At 32.9% G+C, this 12,021-nt stretch overlaps 3 non-coding genes across 3 annotated transcripts; all 3 read right to left on the bottom strand.

The window, feature by feature from the left end:
• Positions 1 to 2,808: 2,808 nt before the first annotated feature.
• Positions 2,809 to 2,969, bottom strand: LOC114741474 (U1 spliceosomal RNA). The gene has a single exon (XR_003739776.1). It is a non-coding gene; the product is annotated as a U1 spliceosomal RNA (small nuclear RNA).
• A 4,059-nt stretch (positions 2,970 to 7,028) lies between these two features.
• Positions 7,029 to 7,189, bottom strand: LOC114741476 (U1 spliceosomal RNA). Its single transcript, XR_003739778.1, has one exon. It is a non-coding gene; the product is annotated as a U1 spliceosomal RNA (small nuclear RNA).
• A 3,193-nt stretch (positions 7,190 to 10,382) lies between these two features.
• LOC114741475 (U1 spliceosomal RNA) lies at positions 10,383 to 10,543 on the bottom strand. Its single transcript, XR_003739777.1, has one exon. It is a non-coding gene; the product is annotated as a U1 spliceosomal RNA (small nuclear RNA).
• Positions 10,544 to 12,021: the final 1,478 nt, after the last annotated feature.

Below are 12,021 nucleotides of genomic sequence, written 5' to 3'. Positions count from 1 at the left end.
AACTCTTCTTCAATGATAAAAATATCAAGGTTTTTGTTTACATTACTTTTGTCTAAAATAAAACTATGTAATAGTGCGAGTACAAATGAGAGCCTAAACATTTGTTAGAATAAGAGAATTTTTATACTTTGTTAAGACATATGAAATGATAGTAAAGAGAGATTCACTAGTTACTGTAGTGATTAAAATGCCTGTCATCCTTGAAAGAATTAAAAATTAATTTTAATTGTCCTTCTACTAGTTCAAGACATCTAATTGTTTTCAATTATATGAATTAAGTATTAGTTCTTCTAAATAATTTTCTAATTCAGACTTATCCATAAAAATTAATCCATAATTGTTTAAATATCTTGATAATTAAAAAAATAGATTGGTTTAAAAGGGCTGGCCCTTGACCCTAACGGGCTGGCCCTTTTATTTTTGAACTCTAAAGGGCTAACCCTTTTAAGCCCAATTTCGATTTCAACCTCCTAAAATGCAAATCTGGTCCTTCACTTAAAAGGGTTGAAATGGACTCGCCCGATGGGCTTAACCCTTTTTGACGGCACTAGAAAAGAAGTTTTGATGTTAATAGTATTACTATTAAAATATTAAAATTTAAGAAGTCCAACCAAATGAGTAATCATGTACATTATCTTAAAATTTCAATAGGCTAAACAGTTTTTTAAAAAAAAAAAAATACAAGGGGCCAACAACTAGGACACGGTGGTAGTAATTTCAGAATTTAACTTTTAGGCTTTTGTAATTATTATTATTATTTCTTTTTTGGAGAAGGGGGAATTTGGGGGAGAAGTTTTAATATTAACAGTGTTACTATTAAAATGCTAATATTTAAGTAGGATAGTTAAAAATTGATGCCAATTATATAAGTGGTTATGTAAACTATCTCAAAATTTTAATTAGAGATAGAAGTAAAATAAATAATAGAGTATGTGAAAATGAAGTAAATTAGTTTTTTTAATAATAAAATATTGATTAAGCAGGTTAAACAATCTTTTTATAGGCTGGGGTAAAAAATATTGATATTAATTTCAACGGTATGTTTCAGCTACGGCGTTTTTTTTTTTTGGCCCATCATTCACAATTCTCATTTACAATCACTTAAACAATCCCATTTTATTTTTATTTTTGCAAAAGCTTTGGCATACACGGGGTTTGTAGGTTTAGTTAAGAAAGATAATTATAATATTTTAAAAAATTACATTATATTAATTAATTTAATTAATATTCTCAAGTTACTTAAATATTTATTATTCATAGAAGCACAACATTAAAGTATGAAGCATATATTAAACAGAGGTATAGTTTAAAAAATTATTAAATTTTAAAACAGAATTAATGAATATTAAGGCTACCAAACATGTAGATAGGCTAAAATGTTGTGAAACATGTAGGGTGTGGGCCCACATTGATTTACCAAAAAAACAAATCCCATATTGATTTAGTGCGACAAGGAACAAATGTACACGAGACATCAAGCAGCCTGAAGGGAATAAATGGGCGAAGGGGTTTGTGCGCCTCCTGCGCTCGAGTTGGAGGCGATTGCCCATTATGAGACGCAGGCTCTTTAATTTATATTGTTTATTATTTAGATTTTATTAAAAATAAATTTTCCAATGAAAAAAGTTTTTCCTCAACAAGAAAAGTGTAAAATTTAATAATAAATATTATGATAATATCATATTTAGTATTTTCTATTTTTTCTCAAAAAAATGACTTTTTTCATTCTTAATAATTTTAATCTTCATATTTCTCTTAAAATTAACACATTTTATGCATAATAAACAGGTATATATAGAAATCACATTTTTTTTAGTCATTTACATCTAAGTCTGTTTTTCACTACTTCTGGTTTTTAATATAAAATTAGTTGAAGGTTGAATTTGGTTATAAATATATGTTAATTTACTTTATTTCTTATTTTTTTCCTCAAAATATCCTTATTGATTGTAAATAGTTCTCACTAAAAAAATAATTTTAATAATCTAATGCACATGATTGAAAATGATAATTTAAAGAAACCAACACACATTTATGACAACCAATTTAATTAATTTTTTTAGTGTCCCCCTATTTGTTGTTTAGCTCTTATATTGAAAACTTGAAATAGTAATTAGTATCCAAACAACTTAAATGTACTTTTTTCACTATTCAAACATAAATCATTACTTTAACTGATTTTTATCTTAATTTCAGTTTGCAAAAATCAATTAAAATAAAAATAATTTTTACCGATATTAAGTATCCAAACACATCTTAAACTGCTCGAAAACAAGAATCTTAACCCCAGTTTTCTTATTAGTTTTTTGGAAGTGATTTTCGAGGTAAATATGTGAGAGACATGAGAAAAATGTTGTTGGTGTGAAAGCACTTTTTTTAAGTCCCAACTCTCCCTAAAGACAAGATAAATCATCGTACCCAAATCAGAGCACAAGCAATTTCAGAAACAAGTACCAAAAAAACAAAAACAAAAACAAAAACTTCAGAAACAACGTAAGGATGCCCAGAAGCATCCTAAAACTATGAACATAAACAGCTTCAGAAAACGAACATGAGGGGATTGTCTAGACTGCGGTAGACCCATACACATCAACTTCACATTTACAATGTAAAACCCAAGAACTGGAACAAAGTTGAAGAAAAGGGTAAATCAGACGAATACAAAAGACATGAAGAAAGACAAACACTGAGTTAGAGCAGAGATAACTCATACCAGAAGTAGGAGCTTAGCTGCTACTATTTAGGGTTTCTCACTACATAATAAAATGTTGCAAACCCCTAAGAAAATTAGCTTTGGTACTGAAATTGGGAGGGGCCGCGCGAACGCAGGCCCCCACTGCCACAAATTATGACGTAGGCTCTCCTGCTTGAGGAGACCTTAGGCGGGCACCCCTCCCAAGTGCAATGGAGGTCACCAGCCTAGGCCATGGGCCTTCATGATCACCCATTGACCCCGTCCAGGTAAGTATGTTCAAATTGTCGTCCATCCTTGTCTTTTATAGGCATCGCAGCCTCCTCTACCTTTTAATCTTGTCGATGCGGGACAAACTCCACTCGTCTACTCTTCTCAGCTTCATTCTCCGTGAGTCAAGCGTATTTCTCCTCTTCTTTCTTCTCCAACTTCTGTATGATGAATGTAATCCCGTGAATGTCAATTATATATCAGAGAAAAGTACATCAATTCCTTCACTAGAAGGATATATGGCCGTGCAAAAAAGTTCCTACCTCAAATCATCCAAAGGAAAAGACAGTCTTTAAGCCTTGATGTAATGTGGCTATTGATATTTATCAAAGACCCCTGAGACAGTGAAGAGTCCTCTTCACAAAGAGAATTGGTCATCGTAAGGAAAAGCTTGGGAGTAACATAATTCAGTGGCATTAAAATATGACAATGAAGCCATCACTCTTTTTGTTTCGGAAATGAGACGTGGTTATTGATTTTAAAATTCCAAGGGTATGTATGTTGCTTATCTTCTGTGTTATTGATACGTAAGATAACCCTCCCTATAATATTTGTTATTCAGGGAAATTAATTTAGGAAGAAAATTGACAGTATCTTGTAAATCAATTTGAGTTCAACTCATGGATTTAATTTAGTAAGAGATGATAGGACTTTTGTCTCATAATAAAACTATGAGAATTAAACGTCCAATGTCCAAAATCAATGTAAATGCATATACCATTCTTAAGCAAACTCCTAATAGTAATGATAGAGAAAAGGTTAATTGTGTCAACTAGATTCTTATACTACTAGTTTAACAGGGGGGAAAAAAAGGCTTTCTGATAAATTGTCTAGAGTACAGAGATGGTTATCAAATGTGTCCTAGAAAATGCCTCTGTAAGGATTTATGATAGCCTTATTATTATTTAATATGACATTAAAAACCATTACTGATTTTTATTCATCAACTTTAGACCATAAGCGATGCTGGATTAGATGATGCAATGAACAAAGAAATGCATACTGATAGAGCCGTCTTTGCTGGCCAGACCTATAAAAGCACAGATAGAAAGATGCTTTCTGCTGGTCAAGGAGTTGATTTTAAAACTCCTACCAGTTTGGAGAAAGAAGCTGAGAATTAATTGGAGCCCTCTAGGAGTGTTTTAGTCCTGTCCTTTGGAGGTATTTTGGGGATTGTGTGGTTGACTTTTTACTTCTTTTTAGCCGTTGATGCATCCTGTTTGGAGGTAGGAATTATTTTGTAATCTTAGTGTGGTGAGGGGAGTACTGGCTTCTCAAATGCCAAGGTGAGGATGGGGGAAGATCAACTTCCTTCATCATTTTCTGTTTTCTGTTTTCTGTTTTCTGTTTTAGTGTGCCAAGTCCTTTTGTATCTTTTGTGTGAGCTTAGTGTGAATAATCTTCTGCTGTAACTTCCTTCAGTTCTTGATGGGGAAGAATCTTGTGATTTAATTCAAATACGGTGTTGTATTCTGTGTTCATGTGTGGGTTCTGTAGTTAAAGAACCATTGTGCTGTAACACCTTTCTGTGTTTGCAGAGTAGGTATTTTGGTGTATTAATCTAAAGCGCAGTTTTAATCATTCTGTTAGCTTAGGTTACATCAGATACATTCTCTTTTAATCATGAAAATTGAAACGTGGTGGGTGATTTGAAGTCTAAAACATCAATTCACTCTTTGAATTTTCATCTAACAGAACTGGAGCTCAATCAGAAAGCCAAGTGTTTTGGATAAACAGAGCTTAAAGTTTTCTTGCTTGCCTTTTTCCTGCTGTATGGCTTTTTCACTGTCTTTTTTTTTTTAAATTCTTTGGGGGCAAAAATTAAAAAGTGAATGCACCTGTATATTTGGTCTTTACAAGCGTCTGATGTGTAACAACATTCTATGTCACATAGCTTATGCTACTAAAAATTAGAATAATTTGAGAAGAACACCAAGGTAAAGAGGGCTAGCAATTGCAAGCCTAATTTAGAAGGTTTAACTATCAGTTCTTAGAAGAACTTTTTCTTTATGACAATTTGATTTGTGTGGTCTAGTTTCAGTTCAGTTCAACTTGTCTAGTAGCCATGAGCCTGTTTATTACAAGTGTGTTTTTTCTGCTTAAAAAGCTTCTAACCCTATGAACATATATGCCATAATCATAGAGAAGTTCAGACTTGAAATCATGGAAAGGAAAGGACAGTCTCGACCCTATATATTTTCTATATCAGAATGTGTTCACAAAGATAAATAGTCATTATAATTCAATTGGAATTTAAAAATGACCTCCAAAGAGATGTGGATGTTAATGATCTCGCTTAATCTCTTTTCTTATATTTAAGTGATAGCCCTCCCCACAAAATTTGTTATTCCAAACACAATTGATTCAGTATCAAACATGACAGCATCTTGCACTCCAATTTGAGTTCAATTCATAAGAGTTAATTTAGTAAGAGATCATGGCATTCTTTTTCCCTTCACTGTGAGAGTAACATCGTCAATATCAAAATCAATGTATATGCATATGCTTTTTAGTTCACAATTAAGAAAAGCCTTACGATAATGAAAAAAAAAAAAAAAATGCTTCAGCTGTGTCAATTTGCTTATGATAATACTCCTTCCGTTCTTTATTATAAGAGATATTTGATACTTATGGCATGTTCTCATATATAAGATATACTTAAAAGTTGTCTCTATTTTTTTGTATTGATTTCTTATTTTACCCCTATTTATTTTGTCTCCAACTCATACTCTCTCTCCCTCCCACTTCTCTTTCTTTTAATAATTTAATTGTTCTCTCTCATGCTCTCTCTCCTTATTAATGGGGGCATTGCTGGAAAAAAATATTATACTTTTTACATATTAATTGTTTTCAACTAATTTTAACTGTTTTTTTTATTAACGTAATTTGGCTATTTGTCTTTTATAATAAGGAACGGAGAGAGTATTATTTAAAATGAAAAAATGTTTTTTTGGGTTAAATTTTCATAGTTTTGGGTAATGAAGATGACCAAAACAATTTTTCTAGAGTACTAGATAGTTATCAAATGTTTGGTTAAACATGCTTCTGTGAAGATGTATAATAATCTCATTACTATGTATTATAACATTCAATTTCATCATAGAATTTTAGTCATGAATTACAAGTAAATAGGTTCTCCTATAATGTTCATCACAGCAATAAGCATATTGCCGTAATGAAATCTAGAACATTTAAAATATAGTTTTAATGATTTAAATTTAAAATTTTTAATTTACAATTTTTCACTAATAAATATATTTTTTTAAAAGAAATGTTAGTTATGAAATTATCTTTATTTTAAACTCTATGCCAATTAAAATAAAAAAAAATTAGAATATAAAAACTATTTAAATTGGATGGTCTAAATTAAGATGAGCACTTTATGCTTTTCTTTATGTGATGAGCACGAGATGTGTTCGCTGAATTATACACCATAACAATAAAAAGAGTTTCTAATCTTACTTCAAAAAGTCTAGAAGTTGAAGTTTTGCCCCTTAAACCATGTGCTTTAAATATTTTTTCAGCGTATGATCTTCCCCTTGTGTTTGATCTCTCCCTTTCTCGAACTCTAGATTCAAAGGATGGATCTCGTGGTGCAAAGTTAAGTGAATACAAATCTGATATGAATTATAAGAACATATTAACAATATATCAATGAAATGATAAATGAGTAGATCATAAGAGCAGTAAGTAACATGAACAACTTTAGAGAAACAAAATCATGAGAGAATTGAGTTTATCATAAAACCAGGAACATGAACAGATTCAAAAACAAACATGAGGATGCCGCAGAGAGTTCTTGTAAACCCCGAGAAACAAATTCAAGGGCACACCCATTTCTCTCCAACTTCAAACCAGCAAGTATGAGAGACAGCCACGCGGAAAACATATATAATTTCCTCATCGACACAAAAAAAATTGCTGCAAATCCATTAACATCGACTGGAGATCGTAGTAGTGTTCTAGAATGGCAGAACCACTAAACAAACAGTAAGCTCGCATCTACCTCATATCCATTACCTTTGGACTGATCAAGATACGTCCCTTGGTTTCAGAACTGAGATTGGGAGGGGCCGCGCGAACGCAGGCCCCCACTGCCACAAATTATGACGTAGGCTCTCCTACTTGAGGAGACCTTAGGCGGGCACCCCTCCTAAGTGCAATGGAGGTCACCAGCCTAAGCCATGAGCCTTCATGATCACTCATCGACCCCGTCCAGGTAAGTATGTTTGAATTGTCGTCCATCCTTCAGTTTTATAGGCATCGCAGCCTCCTCTGTCTTGCAACCTTATCGATGTGGGACCAACCCTACTTCTCTGCTCGTCAACTTCATCCTGCCGTGACCGTGAGTTAACTGTGTTTCTCCTGCTCTTCTTTTCCAACTTGTATATGATGTTTGGAATAATGAATAAAACCGCCAATGTTAATTATATCACAGAAAAGTTCACCAATCTGTGTACTATAAGGATAGCCTCTAAGTTCGGGCATCAAATCATCCAAAGGTAAAGACAGTCTTACCCCAGATATTTCCTATGTATGAATGTGGATAGTCCCCTGTGATTTCAAAAAGAGAAGCCATTGCATGCAAAAGCAGCGTAGTAAGATAATTTATCATTCTGGCATTAAAATATGACAATGAAGCGGTCACGTTTTCTTTTTTTATTTTCCCCCTTTTTTTTGAGCCTTGCTCTACCAATGGTAGGACTCCATCTTTGTCTCGTAACAAAACTACAAGAATAAAATGTCCAATGTGCAAAATCAATGTGAATGCATATACTATTCTTTAAGGATTAACCAAACTCTCAGCAGTAATGGCTAAGAAAAGTTTGATTATGTCAATTAAATTCTGATATTATTAGTTGGGGGGAAAAGATGCTTACTGATATTAATAAATTTTCTACAGTACAAAGACTGTTGTCAAATGTTTCCTAGAACATGTATCTGTAAGGATTTATAGTAGCCTTATTATTATTATTATTATTATTTAATCTGACATCCAAAGCCATTACTGAGTTTGATTTATTTATCAACTTCAGACCATAAGCAGCAAAATCCTGAGAGATCAATGCTGAATTAGAAGATACAAAGAACAAAGAAATGGATACACATTCTTTCAATCATGAAAATTAAAATGTGGTGGATAATTTGAAGTCTAAAACATCAAGTTGCTCTTGAAATTTTTATCTGATAACACCGGGGCTCAGTTAAAAGTTTTTCTACTTGCCTTTTTTCTCCAGTATGGATGTCATAGGTGTTTATTCTTTACAAGTGTCTAATGTATAACAACACTCTCTGTCACATAACTGATGCTACTAAAAATTGAATAATTTCAGAAGAACACCAAGCAATTGTAAGCCTAACTTGGTTTGGTTTAACTATCAGTTGTTAGAAGTGCTTGTTCTTTATGATGATTTGATTGTATGATGTAGTTTCAGTTCATTTCAACTTAGGGCATAGCTCTAGTAATTGGTCTATCATTGGGCTCAGTTACCTTATTCCACTTCTCTTCTTCAACTTCATTCTCCATGAACCTGTTTATTACAAGTGTGTTTTCTCTGCAGAGAAAGCTTCTAATCCCATGAACATATATGCCAATAGTAAGAGAAAAGTTCAGACTCTAAATCACATCCAAAATGAAAAGAGTGTAGATGATCTCTCTTCATCTCTGTTTTGATATTTAAGTGGTAGCCCTCCTCACAAAATTTATTGAACCGGAGAAAATTAATTCAGTAAGAAAAATGGCAGTGTTTTGTACTTCAATTTGAGTTCAATTTCATAGGAGCTAATTTAGTAAGAGATCATGTGACTCTTTTTTCTCTTAAATATAATGAGAGTAAAATCTTCAATATAAAAATCAATGTATATGCATAAACTTTTCTTATTTCAAAATTAAGAAAGCCCTCAATAGTAATGAAAATGTAAAATACTTGAGCTGTGTCAATTTACTTATGATGATATCAGTTTAAAAGGGCTTCTGTTTGGCAAATTTTCATAGTTTTGGGCAGTGAAGATGACTTGATGCAACACACTCACACACACCCAGATCTAATGCAGAACAGAGGAGATTTTAGGGGAGAGGAAATAGAAAGAGAGAAGAGAGAGGAAGAAACAGAGAGAGGGGGAGAACGAAAACTGGGGGAGGGCGAGGCAACACAGAAAGGGGTGGGAGAGCAGCTAAGCCATAACAATTTTTTCATTCATCACAGTCCAATTTCAGAGCACATAAGATCTTCCATTTATAGACTAAGGTTTCCTTCCTTCTTAAGGAAACCATCAACTTGCTAACAATAATTAAAAAAAAAAAATCCGCTTGCAACAAAATATCTTGCACTTGCATAAAAGATAATATAAATAAATCAAAGCTTCCTTTTATGGTAAGTTTCCCAAAATGTTTTTAATTCCTATCTTCTATTATGACTGCTTAACAAATCTTCTACAGCACTGAGATTATTATCAAATGTTTCCCTCATTAGTATTTATTATGACATTCAATATCATCACTGATTTTTATTCGTTAATTTCAGACCCTAGATATCCAAAAAGTTTCTGACCTGCATCAGAATCCTTTGTAGATTCTGATACAAAGTTGGACTTTTCTTCCCCCTTAAACTTTAGATTCAGTGTATGATCTTCCCCTTGTGTTTGATCTCTCAATTTCTCAAACTCCAGATTCAAAGGATGGATCTTGTGGTAAAAAGTTTGCAGCCAAGTGTGAAAATAATTCTGCTCGCAAACTTGAGTGAAACAAGTCTGATCTGAATTATAAGAACATATTAATATTATATGAATGAAATGATAAATGAATAGATCATGAGAAGTTAGCTAGTTATTATAGAAATCAGGATCAGTAAGTAACATGAACAACTTCAGAAATAAATACAATGATACCCCAAAAGACTATTGTAAACCCATGAACACCGAGCTGAGAGAGAAACATAATGAAAAATTGAAAATGCTGCCCCAGAAAATGAGATTATTGTAGAACAAAAGACATGTCGATTTCTCTCCAACTTCAAACCACAAAGTATATCAGGTTTCTCATCAAATAAGAAACAGTAAAGCGTAAAACAGATTAAAGTTCCTGCAAACCCATTAACATCTTTGAGAACCAATCAAGAAAACCAACTTGGGAAACGAACATTCGCTCTTGAACTGGAATTAGAAGGGGCCGCGCAACAAGTGTAAAACAGATCCAAGTTTCCTCGTCCACAAGATGAAACTGCTGCGAAACCCACTAACTTAGGGGGTGTTTGGATAGAAATCAAATCATGGTTTCAGAAGTGCTTTTACGGATTACGAAGTAAATATGTGGAGGAGGTTACCTCGTTTTGCGGAAAAGTGATTCTGAAACCTAGGTTTTGGTTTTGCTAAACACCCCCTTAAACTCTAAAGTACCAAATAATTTATACAACTGGAAATGGGAGGGGCCGCGCGAACGCAGGCCCCCGCTGCCACAAATTATGACGTAGGCTCTCCTACTTGAGGAGACCTTAGGCTGGCACCCCTCCCAAGTGCAATGGAGATCACCAGCCTAGGCCATGGGTTTTCTTGATCACCCATTGACCCCGTCCAGGTAAGTATGTTGCAACAGTTGTGCCTCCTTCCATTTTATATGCATTGCAGCCTCCTCAATCTTATGACATTGTCGATGTGGGACTATCTCCACTCCTCTACTCGTTTCTTCAACTTCATTCTAGCAAGTGTATTTCCCTATTTCTCAGATTAAAATGCTTCTGATCCCATGAATAGTGATTTATATCGGATAAAAGTTAAGAATCTCAGGAAACGGTTGAAGATACGAACTTAAAATCATTCAAACGAAAAGAGTTATTTTCCTTAACCTCAGATATGACTGAGACAGTGGATAGTAATTTGTGCGCTCACAAGAAGAGATCAAAACTGGTGAATCATAAAAGAAAGAGAACAGGAGTGAGATGACAGTGAATCCAACACTTCGTTTTTGAAGCCTTGATCTCCAAAGAGGTGTGGTTATTGATTTAATATTGTGTAGTTTATGTCTCTTTTCATTTCTGCTTTATCATTCAAGATGAACCATAACGCTGCCTGCAAAATCTGGATCCAAGGATATGGGTGCTCTACGTTAAGGAAAGATGCTAAGACAAATGGAGAAGAACAATTTAAGTTGATTTAGGGTATTTGGATTAGTGGTGGTAAAAGTAACTATTTTTCAATCTGACTTTTATAGAAGTCAGATTGGATAAAAGTCAAATAGTGTAACGTGACTTGTGTTTGGATTGTGTTTTGTAAAAGAGTCAGTTTGAAAAGTTTGAGAAGTTGAAACTTGTTTGGATAATTAATAGAAAAGTAAATTTAGATGTAAAATGACTTAAAAGGACAAAAATTTTATTAAGTAATACATATCTAATATTATATATATAATGTGACCATTTTAAAAGAAGTATTAAAAATAAAGAAATTTAATTTATTGTTAGGAAGAAATCAGAAAATACTAAAATACTTAATTACATATATTTAATGGATAAATATATATATATATATATATATAAAATAGTGGCAAACGTTGTGCTCTTCTTCTCATTTTTTGACTTCCCAACCAAAAAAAAAAAGCATACAGACATCCAAGATGAATATACTCTAAAAGCTTTTCTTGGACTCACCGGTAAAAGCAATAAAAAAGAGCTTCTCCTTAAAAGCTCATTTGCACAAATAAGTCATATTGTAAAAATATGATTCCAAACACATCCTAAATCATAAAAGCTCCTTTTATCGGCAGACAAGTCAGTTTGGGACTCCACATGTGATCTCAAACACACTCTTAGTAATAGACTCAATTTCTCCTCAAAAACTCAAAATAAAATGCAAAGCATCTAGAATCAGTGTAAATTTATACAGGGTTAATATAATTTTTGTTATTTAAGTTCATTTTTATTTTGGTTTTAATCTCTCAAATTTTTTTTATTTAAAATATTAGTCTATTTCATTTAATAAAAAATTTGAATAATTTTATCTCTTGACATATCAAAACCATAAGTCGAGAACTTGAATTTTCTTATGAAGCAGAGGACCATGCCAGAGCT

Source organism: Neltuma alba, unplaced genomic scaffold (assembly GCF_004799145.2).
Source record: "Neltuma alba isolate B1F8T4 unplaced genomic scaffold, ASM479914v2 tig00003406_pilon, whole genome shotgun sequence".
Lineage (NCBI taxonomy): Eukaryota > Viridiplantae > Streptophyta > Magnoliopsida > Fabales > Fabaceae > Neltuma > Neltuma alba.
The sequence above is the reverse complement of the archived record's forward strand: the minus strand, read 5'-3'. Positions and strand labels throughout refer to the sequence as shown.